Source organism: Schistocerca cancellata, chromosome 2 (assembly GCF_023864275.1).
Source record: "Schistocerca cancellata isolate TAMUIC-IGC-003103 chromosome 2, iqSchCanc2.1, whole genome shotgun sequence".
Taxonomy (NCBI): domain Eukaryota; kingdom Metazoa; phylum Arthropoda; class Insecta; order Orthoptera; family Acrididae; genus Schistocerca; species Schistocerca cancellata.
This window is the reverse complement of record NC_064627.1, coordinates 590,070,839-590,086,991: the sequence shown is the minus strand read 5'-3', so window position 1 is coordinate 590,086,991 and position 16,153 is coordinate 590,070,839.

Genomic DNA, 16,153 nt, shown 5'->3' with positions numbered 1-16,153 from the left:
TGTGTGTGTGTGTGTGTGTGTGTGTGTGTGTGTTTTGAGCTATTGATTTGTGTTGTATTACTACGGTAACTCCCATATCATTATGATATTATGCTTGGACAAATAAAGATAAATAAATAAATATGCATTATAAATGTATAAAATTATGCTATTATACGGAAAATATATTTAAATATGCTTTTAATCCCCAAAATGGCCAAACCATGCGAACATGCATGTAACATATCTTTGCATGTGGGAGAAGTGCTTGTGCAGACATGTGACAGCAACCAATTTGTACACCAACATCACAGTCTCAAGCATTTTGTGTGATGGGTGGCTGTTCTGTTCATTAACAAGGGTCAGTTTCATGCCATAAAATGTACCAATATTTCAGCTATTACTGTAAATGGACTTCATCATGGTGTGCAATACTGCTGGGACAATGCAAAATTTAACTCTTTGTATATGACTTTAACATTGCCCCACATGATGACAGCATTCTTTAAGATGTGTTCTGATAGGATGTCCAGCTCTCTGATGTAAAATACTCCACATTCGTGACTGACCTGATAAACTCCCAGTATGTGCAACATATCAATGGCATTTTTGGTTGATGCTAGCTGGCCTCTAGTTTTGTTTTTGCTCTGATAGATTGGTTTAATGCTCCTGTGAAAAAAACATTTCCCAGACAATTACTGACTTCTTGCATGTTTGGCTGAAGAGCAGTGAGTTATTGCTCCAATCACTCATTTCTGATTATTTGTGGTCATTATTCTATTGACAGTTTCTTCATTGTATCCATTTGCTCTTTGGGCGAGACAGGGTTTCTGCAGTTCTGATTTTATGTTATCTGCATTGCAGAGATGGTGAGTCCTCTTAATGCATGTAAAACTGAATTTCTGAATTCTTCTATTGTAGGTGGTTGTGAGACATAACATGCACATACCCATTAGTGCTAATGGCCTTCTTGTAGACTCTATGTGCAAATGTACCATGTGCCTACATCATTGAATCTGTGTAAGCTTTCTTGTGAGATTTGCCCCCAGCTCAGGTGGAGAAATTCAGGCAAGAAACCGAAAGGTTCCTAATACAAGCTAAGCTGCTTAAAACAAATGTATTAGAGGGAGAACTGTGAGCAGTTGCAGAATTAAGAAACAACAGTACCATAGTTATCATTCAAGCAGACAATGGCAATGCCTGTGTGGTAATGGATGTGAAGGAATATAAAATCAAAATGCATTACGTGTGATCCTTCACTTAAGATTACCAGGAAGACACATAGTTTGCTTAAGGGGACTGTCATATCTTTTGACATGGCCAAATAAAGCAATTCTGCAGTTCTGAATTGCAAATTGAAGATAATGAGGGACTGATGACCTTAGCAGTTAAGTCCCATAATATTTCATACACATTTGAACATTTGAAGATAATGAGATGCCAAAGATACATACAAGCTTCTCCTCAAAGACCAATAGTAAATAGGATTAAAGTACATAAAAATAAAGACTTTTTTACATAACAAAATTGCCAGAGGTGCACCATTTCCTTGTTACATGTTCATTGGACACTAATGATGTTCACTGATGTGGTTCAAACTGCTGTGTGCTGAATATTGTTTTAAGAGATGCTGCTGAAATGTCATACGTTTACATTAGTGAGCAACTGGCTTTTGGTGTATCAGACAGACATAGACACTCCAGGAGAGCTGGTTGCACATTTGGTTAAAGTTGCAGCCATTATTTTGGAAATACATGGTTGTATTGTATTGTATTGTATTGTATTGTATGTTAACTGGGGACCTAGAAACCCCGCCACAGCCGCAGTGGTCCACAACCCCACGATGACTACCGCAGTCCACTTCACCCCTCCACCACCCCACAATGAACCCAGGGTTATTGTGCAGTTTGGCCCCCGGTGGACGTCCCCCCCAGGGAATGTCTCACACGAGATGAGTGTACCCCCTGTGTTTGCGTGGTAGAGTAATGGTGGTGTACGCGTACGTGGAGAACTTGTTTGCATAGCAATCGCCGACATAGTGTAACTGAGGCAGAATAAGGGGAACCAGCCCGCATTTGCCAAGGCAGATGGAAAACCACCTAAAAACCATTCACAGACTGGCCGGTTCACCGGACCTCGACACAAATCTGCCAGGCAGATTCGTGCCAGGGACCAGGCGCTGCTTCCCGCCCGGAAAGCCGTGCGTTAGACCGCATGGCCAACCGGGTGGGCCAATACATGGTTACTGTGAAATTGTTCAAGGTGACCCATCAGTCCCCCTCCCCCTTTCTTTTTAATCGCAATTCTTGTCACTTTGTGCTAAAATTTTTGAATGATAATTTCAGACATCTGTTTGTTCTGGATTTATGAATAATTAACTGATTTATCCTGGATTAGATATTTATTTCATATATATTTGTATACTTTAGTGTTAAGTTCACAGCCTCAAGGAATACAGTTGGTCTCCTCACAGTTCTTCATCTTAGAACATACTAATAAAGTATAAAATATTGTACTATTTGTAGCAAATTAAAGTGATGTTTTGTATTTATTTCATTTAATTAATAGCTTTTTTTAAAATACCAAAATTTGTTATTTGTACCAAGTTTTTTTCTATTTTAATGTTTTATTTTAAGTTACAGTCCAGTATGTCTTTTTTTACAATAAATTATTGTTCCAAACAATGGAAAAAAGGATGATTATAAACAAGTTAAGTTAGAGTTGTTCAAATAACACAAACTGATTCGCAGTTTGAGCAAATTTTGAGGAAGCTCATGAAGAAATGGAGATTATGGTTGTATAATTTACAGACCTCTCTTTATATCTTAAAAAGGGTGCATTACCTTCTCTTTTTACCAATCATGGCATCCATCCTTTCAGAAATGCTCCTGTAGTGCTGTAATGTCCTCAATGAATCATGTCGCCCTCTCTTATATGGACCTCCATAGGTCTCTTAAGGCCTCTGAATAGTGCTGATGGGACTTTCATCTTAGAACATGCTAATAAAGTATAAAATATTGTACTATTTGTAGCAAATTAAAGTGATGTTTTGTATTTATTTCATTTAATTAAGAGCTTTTTTAAAATATCAAAATTTGTTATTTGTACCAAGTTTTTTTCTATTTTAATGTTTTATTTTAAGTTACAGTCCAGTATGTCTTTTTTTACAATGAATTATTGTTCCAAACAATGGAAAAAAAGGATGATTATAAACAAGTTAAGTTAGAGTTGTTCAAATAACACAAACTGATTCGCAGTTTGAGCAAATTTTGAGGAAGCTCGTGAAGAAATGGAGGTTATGGTTTTATAATTTACAGACCTCTCTTTATATCTTAAAAAGGGTGCATTGCCTTCTCTTTTTACCAGTCATGGCATCCATCCTTCCATAAATGCTCCTGATTAGTGCTGTAATGTCCTCAATGAATCATGTTGCCCTCTCTTATATGGACCTCCATAGGTCTCCATAGGTATGAATAGTGCTGATAGGACTTTCTCCCAACTGGTTCCATACAGCTCAACAGAATCCTAATAAGGCTTTCAGCAGGCCAAGCCATAGCATGAGCCTCTGCTTCATCCAAGAGCTCTTACACATATGGCCCTGCATTGTCATGCATTAGTGTAAAAACATCACCAATAAATTGAGCAAAAGGTACATCATGCTCAAAAAGGATTTTTTCCACATACCAATGGAATGTAAGGCTCCGATGCTCCACAAAGACCAAATCCATCTTTGCAGCCATCCTGATTGCTGACCACAACAACAAAGGACTGCCCTGAAAAGACATCCTGGATGAGAATGTGCAAGAGGAATACCTTTCCTCAGGCCTCCTCCAGATCCTCTGTCTACTGTCAGGTGATCATGAGTTCAATCGCGATTCATTAGTGAATAACACCTGCTCCCACTTTTGTATTCTGGAGCTACGATATTCCCTTGTGAAATATAGCTGAGTTATGCAATGCTCTCGGGTGAGTTCTGGGCTTGTAGCAAGTCTTCCGTATTGAAGACTGACTACTTCCAATCTCCTCTGAGTGATTGATTCTCTCACTAACTTTGTCCCCTTGATCTTGGTGAGCTGATTCATGCTTCATCGGTGGTAGTGTAATGGTTGCAGAGAACTTGAAGTTGTAAGAAGTTGTTATCTTCTGCATGTGTTTCCCTTCTCATATATGCTCCTAATATAGCCTCCACTTTCCCTGTACCTTCTTACAGTTCTATAAATCAAGGAAAGTGAAGTTCTCAAAAATTTTGTAATGTAATCCATGCAGCAATCATCTTCTACCAAAGCATCAGCAGCTATTGGCTGAGGATGTCTCACTGACCAATGTGGCAGTGATCCGTGCCCATATTGCTTTGGGTCCCTGCTCACTCAACATCAAACATAAAAATAAGCATTTTGTAATTATTTCATGAAATGAAAATATTTAAAAACTCTTTAATTACATTTTGAAAGAAATATCTACCATATGTCACTCATGAAACAAAAATAGCAGTATGATAAAAATTCTGTCATGCTGCGTGCCCCCAACCCCTTCCTTATCTGTCTGCCATCTGTCCTGCTGAGCTGAATGACTAAGGGTTTAAGATTTACTACAATGCCTCTCAATAAACTACACAATTAACACAACATCAGTCGATTACAATATTCTATTCCAGTGTAAGTGAAGGTATTCCTGTCAGTACTAGAAGATACTACTCAAATGAGCTCAGTATGCATTGTAATTAAATGGACAATCTGGATACAACGCATTTCTGCTAATATATTTTAACAGATATTTGTTAAACCAACTTTTTAATGAACAAAATGCCCATAATGTGCTTTTGTCTACTCTGATATACTTGTTCTTTATGTGTTACTAAATTTGTACAGACCCATATTTCAATACATCGACACAGCAACATCAGTTATTAACATTCCACAACACCATTACCACAACACAGATTGATTGCAATATTCTATGCCAGTTTAAGTGAAGTAATTTCTATCAGTATTAGTAGATACTATTAAAATTGACTTTATGTGCTTTGTAATTAAATAGACAATCTGACTACAATGTAAAACAAGGGCAGAAGGCCGCAATGTTTAAGCTTGAAAGGTAATTTTAAGACTAAGGCTCCTAGTGGCTGAAGGCCCAAAATTAATTTTCCAAAATTTAAAAAAAATATCAACATAAGCCTTAAGTTTTAAGCAGCTGAAACCAATTTAAAAGAAAGGACAACACAGTGGCAATAACCTTTCACCAAATATTCATTTGCCGGAATTCAAACTTACTTATACGCAGGTGAAGACCTTTAATTTACATAAAACACAGTAAAACCAAGAATTTTTTTATCATTGGCTGTAATAGATTATAAACAGACAATTAAACACTGGTGAGAAAGGCAGTAAAGACAACGGCACTCAGAAGCCTCCAGGGGGTCGGTCTGCCCTCGTTCACTTAGGTGAGACAGATGGTGAGCCCAACTACACTTGATCCATCAGAACTCAACCAAGGGACAGCCACGGACCGACCAACTAACGACTTGCTTGCCACCAATCGGTACATGAGAATTCAAACACAAAATGTTATAGGTGTAATTATCCACAATCAAATATGTGTATGTATTAAGCTGTCAAAACTACACACTCTGTTCAACAGTTACAACAGGTGAGGAAAGGACACTGCCTGAAATTATGTTAGTGACCAGGGCAGGTAACCGAGACACTAACGGCCACAAGGCAGAAATTTCCACTGGTGCATTTGAATTGTAGTCAACCAATATAGTTAATTTCACCACATGGCAGCTAAATTTCAGCAATACAAACATTTGGTGTTGCTTACAGGAAAACCTCCCCAACAGTGAACCACCGAAAGAACCATACAACATGAATGGACAATTGGGTACTTAAAATACCACTCAACTTTGATGTCCTTTGTCGGTGAGCCACAAAGCTCGCAGAGATTGGACAGCTCCACACATGCTCCAACACTGTGCAGGGAACGCCAGCGCACCCAGTCGACTGCACCATGCGGAGATATCCTCCCTGGTCCACACCAACCGACCAACTCTCTCAGAATGCCGACAACCTCTAAAATAATCGTCAGTGGAAATAACGCCAACTACACCCACAACCTGACAAACACTTGCATGAAGACCTTTACGATACCCAACAGTAACTAAGCATGCACGAAGACAAATCGGGAGTTGATGCACGCACACCCACAGCCGACTCGTGAACGATCGCCGAGCCAAAATGCGTCGTCCGGTAGGACAACTGACCGACGATCCCCCAAGACTGTGGCCCAGCTCAATTGATGCATGGCGGCAATGGTTGGGCAAGCCATGTCGACGCAGACCTCACTGCACCAACCTGACTGCACTAGTGCCACATTGCAACTCCCTGAGTGGCAGGTCTGGACTGCGCTCCAGATGCGTTCCAACTGACTGGCAGCCCGAACTTGCAACTAGAACTGTCTTACAACAGACAACGACCGGGAAATATTAGCAGTCGAGTAAAGATACTACGAGAGGGGATATATTGATTTGCCCTGCTAGTGCCACTCATGGTCAGGCAAAGCAGCAACTCAGTGACACCAGTAATTTAAGTTAACATAGTGAGGTGGAAGTACATTAAAAACAGGGTGTAAGATACATGATGGCGGGAACATGAGCCATGCATGGCTCAATCTCCCCTCCTCAAACAAGAACCCGGGGGTGACACGCTGAAATAAATTAACTAGCAGCTTCTAAAAAGGCACAAGACACAGGCTGAGAAAGGCTGCAAGCAAAACACTTGGTCGTACCCACCCCTGCAAAAACCATTGCTAAGCCAGCAATGAAAATAGCGAGATACCTGCATGGACTTCAAAAATGCAGAGGAAACATGCCCCACACAACCCGACATCCCCACACAGTAGAAGGCACCGAGCTAAGCCTCACAATATGATGAAAGTTGAAGGAACTATTCAAAGCTGACAACCAAGAAACTACCAGAACCTTAGGACCAGAAGGTAATGTCTGACTTAACAGATTATCAGTGCTCGCACTCAATCCATCTGACTGTCACCACATTGGGTTCCCTCTAGAAGACAAATAGTTTCTTCAAGGCCTTCAGTAGCCTTAAAGGAAACCGAATTTCCGCTCCTGTCTCTCCGAGCACTGCCGATGTGATATCTGTTGGGTGGAGTATGGCAGCATACGAACATACTACCAATTCTAGAGCACTGCCCAGCCGGTTGGCACCTTAATGCCAACCCATAAACAAGATGGGCTTCTTAGCAGGCCGATCCCCAGACTCTGTCTGACTGCCATTATCATAACACCTGAAACAATAACAAGGCAAACAATACGATGCCACAGACACAATAGAAACTAGAGTGAAACTGACCTCAACTAGGTTGGTAAGCTCGAGCACTAACATGCTTTGCTACCAATGAAAATCCCGCTAAACCCGCTGGGCAGAACAGGTGATTAGGATTATGGAAAGGGCCAAATAAGGTTGGGGTCAGTTTCACCTTAAAATGCAATTTATTGTGATTAAATAACACATGTACAACCAAAGCGGCACATAGCCAAACTTTTACAACTAGGAGTTTCAAACCCCAAATCTTTCATGGCTGAGGGCCTCCAAACAAGAAATCTTAAAAATCAGCAAGGTAAATTTCAAGTGACTGAAGACACGCAGTTAAAATAACAAATAAAATAATTAATATATATATACATCACAGCTAGGCTGAAAGCCTCAAGCAAGAGTGGATAGACAAATATAAACAAGATGCAGTACAACAGCTGAAGGCCCACAGTAAAATTTTCAAGATTTTAGAATAAATTACCATAACCTTTCAAAAGCAGAAGGCCACAATGCTTTTGCTTAAAGGGTAATTTTAAGAATAAGGTTTTAAGCAGTTGAAGGCCCACAATTGATTTTCCAAATTCAAAATACCATAAAGCTTTAAGGGCAGGAGGCTGCAATATTTAAGCTTGAAAGGTAATTTTAAGAATAAGGCTCCAAGTGGCTGAAGGCTCACAATTAATTTTTCAAAATTTAAATTAAATGTCACCATAAGCCTTAAGTTTTAAGTGCCTGAAACTGTCCTAAAAGAAAAGACAACACAATGGCAATAACCTTTCACCAAATATTCATTTGCTAGAATTCAAACTTACTTATACACTGGTGAAGACCTCTAATTTACATAAAACACAGTAAAACCAAGAATTTTTTTATCATTGGCTATAATAGATTATAAACAGACAATTAAACACCGGTGAGAAAGACAGTAAAGACAACAACACTCAGAAGCCTCCAGGGGGTCGGTGTGCCCTCTTTCACTTAGGTGAGACAGGTGGTGAGCCCAACTACACTTGATTCATCGGAACCCAACCAAGGGACAGCCACTGAACTCAACCAAGGGACAGCCATGGACCAACCGACAAACGACTTGCTTGCCACCAATTGGTACATGAGAATTCAAACACAAAACGTTACGGTTGTAATTATCCACAATCAAATATGTGTATGTATTAAACTGACAAAACTACACACCCTGTTCAAGTTATCATTGTGCAAAAAGTATAGAAACAAAAACGTTTTGTGTAGAGAAACATACAGAAGCATGTGCCTGTGAGCTTAAATTAAATAAAGGCACATTTATAATTGTAACTGTATATAGGTCCCCATCAGGAAATTTTCATCTATTTCTGAAAAATTTGGACTCCTTGTTGTGCTATCTGTCAGACAGGGGGAAGCAAATTATTATTTGTGGGGACTTCAATGTAGATTCTCTGAAAGAGGGTAATAGGAAAAATGATCTTGAAGTATTACTCGGGGTTCCACAAGGGTCAGTCTTGGGTCCTTTGTTGTTCTTAATATATATTAATGACTTTCCATTCTATATTCATGAAAGGCAAAGTTAGTTCTCTTTGCTGATGATACAAGTATAGTAATCACACCTGACAAACAAGAATTAACTGATGAAATTGTCAATACTGTCTTTCAGAAAATTACCGAAAAATTACTAAGTGGTTCCTTTTCCTAATTTCAGTGGTTCCTTGTAAATGGACTCTCACTGAATTTTGATAAGACACAGTACATACAGTTCCGTACAGTGAATGGTATGACGCCATTAATAAATATAGACCTTAATCAGAAGCATATAGCTAAGGTAGAACATTCAAAATTTTTAGGTGTGGCCATTGATGAGAGATTAAACTGGAAGAAACACATTGATGATCTGCTGAAACGTTTGAGTTCAGCTACTTATGCAATTAGGGTCATTGCAAATTTTGGTGATAAACATCTTAGTAAATTAGCTTACTATGCCTATTTTCACTCGTTGCTTTCATATGGCATCATATTTTGGGGTAATTTATCACTGAGGAATAAAGTATTTATTGCACAAAAGCGTGTAATCAGAATAATAGCTGGAGTCCACCCAAGATCACCCTGCAGACATTTATTTAAGGATCTAGGGATATTCACAGTAGCTTCTCAGTATATATACTGTCTTATGAAATTTGTTATTAACAACCAAACCCAATTCAAAAGTAATAGCAGTGTGCATAACTACAATACTAGGAGAAAGGATGATCTTCACTATTCAAGATTAAACCTAACTTTGGCACAGAAAGGGGTGAATTATACTGGCACTAAAGTCTTTGGTCACTTACCAAGTAGTATCAAAAGTCTGACAGATAACCAACAAGTATTTAAGAAGAAATTAAAAGAATTTCTGAATGACAACTCCTTCTACTCCATAGAGGAATTTTTAGATATAAATTTAAAAAAAAATTATTTAAAAAAAATTATTTAAAAAAAAAAATAAAAAAAAATAAAAATAAAAAACACAAAAAAATGAAAAACTTGTTATATTAACTTAAGTGTGTTGTCAAATTAACTTAATTATGTCATATATTGGAAAATTTGACTCATTCCACATCATTACGAAATATCGTATTCATGATCCATGGAACTAGTATTAATCTAATCTAATCTAATCAACAGTTACAACAGGTGAGGAAAAGACACTGCCTGAAATTACATTAGTGACCAGGGCAGGTAACCGAGACACTAACAGCCACAAGGCAGAAATTTCCACCGGTGCATTTGAATTGTAGTCAACCAATATAGTTAATTCCACCACATGGCAGCTAAATTTCAGTAATACAAACACTCGGTGTTGCTTACAGCAAAACATCCCAAACAGTGAACCACCGAAAGAACCATACAACATGAATGGACATGGCTTGGGTACTTAAAAGACCACTCAACTTTGATGTCCTGGGTCGGTGAGCCATGAAGCTCGTAAAGATTGGACAGCTCCACACATGCTCCAACACTGCACGGAGATATCTTCCCTGGTCCACACCAACTGACCAACTCTCTCAGAATGCCGACAACATCAATAGTCGTCAGTGGAAATAACGCCAACTACACACACAACCTGACAAACACTTGCACGAAGAACTGAACAATACCCAACAGTAACTAAGTACAGATGAAGACAAAATGAGAAACCACACACACACACACACACACACACACACACACACACACACAGACAGAGCCGACTCATGATCAATCAGCGAGCCAATACACGTTGTCTGGTAGGACGACCAAACGACAATACCCCAAGACTGTGGCCTGGCTCAATTGATGCATAGCGGCAATGGTCAGATGAGCCACGTCAACGCAGATCTCACTGTTCCAACCCAACTGCACTGGTGCCGCATTGCAACTCCCTGACTGGCAGGTCTGGACTGTGCTCCAGTTGCGTTCCATCTCACTGGCAGCCTGAACTCTCGACTCGAATGGCTTACGGCAGACAATACGGGGAAGAAATAGCAGTCGAGCAAAGATACTATGTGAGGGGATGTATTGATATGTGCTGCTAGTGCCACTCATGGTCAGGCAAAGCAGCAACTCAGTGACACCAGTAATTTAAATTAACGTAGAGAGGTGGAAGTATGTTAAAACTGGGTGTAATATACATGATGGCAGGAACATAAGTCACGCGCGGCTCACAATGCAGTTCTGCTAGTATATTTTTGTTAAAAGATTTTTTTAAACTTGTCTGTTAATGAACAAATGCACTTCATGTGCCCATTCCTTTTGTCTACTGTGAGATATATTAATTGTTTATCTATTATTAAAGTTTTACAATCTCACATTTTGGTACACTGAAACAGCAACATCATGTATTAACATTCCTCTGTTGTTGTTGTGGTATTCAGTCCTGAGACTGGTTAGATGCAGCTCTCCATGCTATTCTATCACGTACAACCTTCTTCATCTCCCTGTACCTATTGCAACCTACATCCTTCTGAATCTGCTTAGTGTATTCATCTCTTGGTCTCCCTCTATGATTTTTACCATCCATGCTGTCCTCCAATACTAAATTGGTGATCCCTTAATGCCTCAGAACATGTCCTACCAACCAATCCCTTCTTCTAGTCAATTTGTTCCACAAACTCCTCTTCACCCAATTCTATTCAATACTTCCTCATTAGTTATGTGATCTACCCATCTAATCTTCAGCATCCTTCTGTAGCATCACATTTCGAAAGCTATTATTCTCTTCTGGTCCAAACTATTTATCGCCCATCTTTCACTTCCATACATGGCTACACTCCATACATATACTTTCAGAAACGACTTCCTAACACTTAAATCTATACTCGATGTTGACAAATTTCTCTTCTTCAAAAACGCTTTCCTTGCCATTGCCAGTCTACATTTTATATCCTCTCAACTTCGACCAACATCAGTTATTTTGCTCCCCAAATAGCAAAACCCCTTTACTACTTTAAGTGTCTTATTTCCTAATCTAATTCCCCTCAGCATCACCCGACTTAATTTGACTACATTCCATTATCCTCGTTTTGCTTTTGTTGATGTTCATCTTATAACCTCCTTTCAAGACACTGTCCATTCCATTGAAACGCTCTTACAAGTCCTTTGCTGTCTCTGACAGAATTTCAATGTCATTGGCGCACTTCAAAGATTTTTTTTTTTCTTCTCCATGGATTTTAATACCTACTCCAAATTTTTCTTTTGTTTCCTTTACTGATTGCTCAATATCAGATTTAATAACATCGGGCAGAGGCTACAATCCTGTCTCACTCCCTTCCCAACTACTGCTTCCCTTTCATGTCCCTCGACTCTTATAACTGCCATCTAGTTTCTGTACAAATTGTAAATATCCTTTCGCTCCCTGCATTATACCGCTGCCACCTTCAGAATTTGAAAGAGAGTATTCCAGTCAACATTGTCAAAAGCTTTCTCTAAGTCTACAAATGCTAGAAATGTAGGTTTGCCTTTCCTTAATCTATTTTCTAAGACAAGTCATAGGGTCAGTATTGCCTCACATGTTCCAACATTTCTACAGAATCCAAACTGATCTTCCCTGAGGTCGGCTTCTACCAGTTTTCCCATTCATCTGTAAAGAATTCGCATTAGTAATTTTGCAGCCGTGACTTATTAAACTGATAGTTCGGTAATTTTCACATCTGTCAACACCTGCTTTGTGTGTGATTGGAATTATTATATTCTTCTTGAAGTCTGAGGGTATTTTGCCTGTCTCATACATCTTGCTCACCAGATGGTAGAGTTTTGTCAGGGCTGGCTCTCCCAAGGCTATCAGTAGGTTTAATGGAATGTTGTCTACTCCCGGGGTCTTGTTTCGACTCAGGTCTGTCATTGCTATGTCAGACTCTTCACGCAGTATCAGATCTCCCATTTCATCTTCATCTACATCCTCTTCCATTTCCATAATATTGTCCTCAGGTACATCGCCCTTGTATGGATCCTCTATATACTCCTTCCACCTTTCTGTTTTCCCTTCTTTACTTGGAACTGGGTTTCCATATGAGCTCTTGATATTCATACAAGTGGTTCTCTTTTCTTCAAAGGTCTCTTTAATTTTCCTGTAGGCAGTATCTAGATTACCCCTAGTGATATGTGCCGCTACATCCTTACATTTGTCCTCTAGCCATCCCTGCTTAGCCATTTTGCACTTCCTCTCGATCTCACTTTTTAGCCGTTTGTATTCCTTTTTGCCTGCTTAATTTACTACATTTTTATATTTTCTCCTTTCATCAATTAAATTCAATATTTCTTCTGTTACCCAAGGATTTCTACTGGCTCTCGTCTTTTTACCTACTTGATCCTCTCCTGCCTTCACTACTTCATCCCTCAAAGCTACCCCAATCCATATTCACCTACTACGTTTCCTTCTCTCCCTTTTCCTACTGTCGAATTCCAGCTACCCATGACTATTAAATTCTCATCTCCCTTCACTATCTGAATAATTTCTTTTATCTCATCATACATTTCATCAATTTCTTCGTCATCTGCAGAGCTAGTTGCCATATAAACTTGTACTACTGTAGTAGGCATGGACTTCATGTCTATCTTGGCCACAATAATGTGTTCACTATGCTCCTTTGTAGTAGCTTACCCGCAGTCCTATTTTTTATTCGTTATTAAACCTACTCCTGCATTACCCCTATTTGATTTTGTATTTATAACCCTGTATTCACCTGAACACAAGTATTGTTCCTCCTGCCACCGAACTTCACTAATTCCTACTATATCTAACTTTAACCTATCCATTTCCCTTTTTAAATTTTCTAACCTACCTGCTCGATTAAGGGATCTGACAGTCCACGCTCCGATCTCTAGAACGCCAGTTTTCTTTCTCCTGATAACAACATCGTCTTGAGTAGTCCCTGCCCAGAGTTCCAAATGGGGGACTATTTTACCTCCAGAATATTTTACCCAAGAGGACACCATCATCATTTAACCATACAGTAAAGGTGCATGCCCTCGGGAAAAATTACAGCTGTAGTTTCCCCTTGCTTTCAACCATATGCATTACCAGCACAGCAAGGCTGTTTTGGTTAGTGTTACAAGGTGAGATCAGTCAATCATCCAGACTGTTGCCCCTGCAACTACTGAAAAGGCTGCTGCCCTTCTTCAGAAACCACACGTTTGTCTGGCCTCTCAACAGATACCCCTCTGTTGTGGTTACACCTACGGTAAGGCTATCTGTATTGCTGAGGCATGCAAGCCTCCCCATCAATGGCAAGGTCCATGGTTCATGGGGGGGACATTCCAGTGTGCTAACCTAAATAGTCAAATCATCACTAAGCAATCTTACACTTTCGTATAAATGCTAATCACTGGGTTTTATTATATTTACTAGTCTCAATACTCTTTACAAGTGTCCTTTACCTTACTCAAAAGATCAAATTATGCTGTTCCAGGGCTTATTTTTGTAATAATGTTTTGAAGTACAGATGTATGTGTAACTACAGAATTGCTTTGATTCTTATGCTGAATGACATGTCAGTATGCATGGTTTCCAATGGAAGCCAAAACTTAAATCTTATTCAATTCAAATGTTCATATATTTTAAGAATAGTAGACCATAAATTGTATTGTATTCTTTATTAGGTGTCGTCTTCTTCTTCTATGAAGTACGATATGATGCTGGAAAGGTTAAACTTTTAGGTGATAATATATGAATTCTAAACATCCGGAAGTAATTAACAGAAATTACTTACAGTTACACAGTTTACAACACATGCAACTATTTCACACGCAACAAAATCCATAAAAAATTTCTAATATGAGTATAATATTACAATCAGAATGTGCACACTTAGGTTTTGAACTTGCTTGATACTCAACTCCACCATCACAACACTTCTGGAGTAGATATCTATGAACAGCTATTTTAAATGTTGAAATTACTTTGATCATTTTAATATCACAAGGCTGTTGAGCAGCTTGTTTACTGGTTACAGATATCCAGTTTGTTTTAACATTGTATTTGAATATTGGACTTTTATATCCCGGTTTTTTATTGTATTATGTGATTGAATATCCTGGTTTTTAATTCCAAGCTGGTTATTACCATCGAAGATTATTGTAATGTAATTATTACTTGCAGCACAGATAAACAAGACTGAAGAAAGGCTTAAATTTTAAAAATAAAGGCTTGTATATGATTCTTTGAGCTGCTCTCCCCATGCTTGTACAGTTCTCATTTGGGCTGTGAAACAACATAGGGTAGCAATTGAGTTTCCCCAGATTATGCCACATCACAGTAGATGTTTTGGTTTGCCTAAGTACACATTGTTTCTTTTGACATGTAGCTTGAAAGAATTTTTATGCAGTAACAGAAGGTGTACAGTTTATTGGTTACATGCTTTGTATGTTGGATCCATCTTACACCATCTGATATCAATACTACAAAAAACTTTGTGACATTTTCCAAGTTTTTGGTAAATAACTCTACAGATGGGGTTAATGGATTGCTTATTCTGAACTGTGTGGAGGTGCATAGTATTTATTATTATTAGACTGTCCACACCAAATCTATTTGTAATGTCGAATGTGCATATTTTGGTTTCATTGCTTAACTGTTTTTTTGATAGTCCTTATTAACACATTTACTTTGTCTCCAGATTTAATGTACTTGGTTTGTGGGTCGGTTGCTTCCAGCTCATTTATGAAGAGCAAAAAGAAAACCAGTCCCAGCATGGAACCTTGTGGTACACCGTACTTAATACATTGTTTTTCTGAGTAACAGGATTTTATGATATATCTTTCTTTGAATACAAGTTAAAATATTCACTCGTTGTTTTGCAAGTAACGTTTTAAGCTCCCACAGGCTGATCCCCTAGTACCACACACTTGAGTTTTATAAGCAAGATGTGACTTACATCAAATGCCTTTAAGAGGTCTACAAAAATTGTCAAAATATGGCCTTTACTGTCAGTTGCATTTCATGTTTCCTTTAGGAAAACAAAGATCATAGTCTCAGTAGATCTGGGTTTACAAAAACCGTGCTGTGAGTCTGAGAAATGCTCTCATATAGCAGATTTTCTCTATTACGAGGGCCGTTCAGAAAGTAACCTCCGGTTGATTTAAAAAAATACACCAAGTTAAATAAAAATATTTTAATATATACATCTTACAACTACATCTTTGCACTATTTTTCTACATAGTCTCCATAGCGATTGAGGCACTTATCGTATCTCTTCACAAGCTTTGAAATTCCTTCTGCATAAAAATCACCCGCTTGTGCCTGGAGCCAGCCTGTGACAGCATCTTTGAGCTCTTCGTCGTCATCAAACCGTTGTGACCCGAGCCATTTCTTCAAATGCATGAAGAGGTGATAATCACTTGG